Genomic DNA, 1,997 nt, shown 5'->3' on the forward strand with positions numbered 1-1,997 from the left:
TCATTACAGAGAATTTTTGCAGCATAACTGCTTTCTGTATATATATNTATTTAAATCCGATTGTTTTGTCCCAACAATTAGTATTTCTATATAAATGGAACATTGAGACATCCTGTAAAAGTAAGCACTGCTTTTAACTTTGTCATTTAGTATGTCAACCTTTATAATAGATATATTATTTTAAATAGTGTTGTGGTGCATTTTATTAGATAAACTCTCATCAATACGCTGCTTCAAATGCAATTCAGTAACCTTTGAGTTTTTGTTATCGAAATCACGAAATTACAGAACGTTTCCCTTCTTATGGTTTTGGATGTTCCATTATGACTATAAATACAGATTTCCAGCATGTAGTTTAATTTAGTTGTTATATAGCGTTCGGAGTGTTAATTAGAGAAGTCTGTCAATTTGCGTTTAGTGACTGACGTATAAGGAGTGTTTACGGATATTATTTGAGTCATTAATTAACGTAATCGTTTAATCGGTTAACTCGTCCCCTTCAAACACATTTCGAACTTAGCCCATTTAACAGAAACAAATAAATATATGCTAATTATATTCCCCTTTGTACTACTAAGTCACTTAATTACACACCTTCCTTAACTTTCCGGAATAAGATAAAGCGGAAGAAGGCACGAAAATATCAACCGTCGGAAGTCTGTTTTAAAATCCAGGGCACTTTACTAAAAAAACATATTTAGCAAGTCAGAAATATTTTCTACCCGCAGAACTTCTTGAATACCAATAAGCCAAATGAACGCAAAAACTGGCCTCCTTTACACTGCCTTCTTTAAGTTATGCTGTAATGTCTCCATAAATAAGATGTAAATTGTCCCCTTTACCCTTTTTATTATATGGCCACCGTAGGATGATGCCATCAAGTGTTGTTTTAAAATTGTCCTCTTCTCTAAGCTATCTCCACTATGAAGTTAACTCATCTTTAGTATTTCCCATTCATCATACAAATTAATATATTAACTTAATAATTATTTTGTATACATACCCATAATAACAAACAAAACGAATGTTATTAAAACTAGACCTATTTAAATATGCCTTGTTAGATTTCCAAACTGTGTCAATCAAAGAAAAACAGTTGCTAAAGTCCATTCTTTCCGAGATTTGGTTTGCCTTGTTATTGGCTTTTAAATGTCAATGGTCATTAAATACGACAGTGAACCTAGCTTCACTTTTATTAGTTTAATTGGTACTGGTATCAGTAACATTTGAAAGATGTCCGTTGCAATTTGAATTTCCGGAATAAATTTGGGCAGTTGAGATACTCTTCCAGAGAAATATATGTTTTTTAAATTGCCACTAGCAATTTAGCAATGTTTTTAGATAGAAAAATTTTAGATTATCCCCTGTATCTTCGTCTTGCACAGGAGAAAATGTTTATTCTTCCCATGCAATATAGTACCTAGGTAAGTATATAAGGAAAAAATATGCTTCCTTTTTAAATTAATTGAATTTAAATAAATCTTTATATTTATTGCGTAACCAGAGTTGCGTATTAATCGGGTACAATGGGTTAATCGGTACTATTCTCTACAATAATATTTGTGTAATACATAAATGTTTATGTGTCACATAAGCAACATCAATAGAATCCGTTGACAGACTGGGTAAATAAAATTTACATTCATGTATCCACATATTAGCAATAATTTTATCCAAAGAATTACATATTTATCTTTAGTCAATGACGAAAAATAACAGTTATTCTTTATACCAACGGAGCAGAGCATTATTTAGCTGATCACATGATGTTCAAGCGAGGAAAATAAATCACCCATAAAGGAAATGATACTTTGTCTTGAGGTAAATACGAGTATGTAATCTTTCTTACTACCTATTTTCTTATTTCTTAAAAGTAAATTCTTAATTGAAAATTTAGTAAATCATGGCTGTTAGAGTATATTACCAGCTATAGTTTCTAGTACATATAAATAGTTTAATGTATCTCTGCGACAAACTATAAAATAAAAAGGAAAAAA

Source organism: Anoplophora glabripennis, unplaced genomic scaffold (assembly GCF_000390285.2).
Source record: "Anoplophora glabripennis isolate ALB-LARVAE unplaced genomic scaffold, Agla_2.0 scaffold361, whole genome shotgun sequence".
Taxonomy (NCBI): Eukaryota; Metazoa; Arthropoda; class Insecta; order Coleoptera; family Cerambycidae; genus Anoplophora; species Anoplophora glabripennis.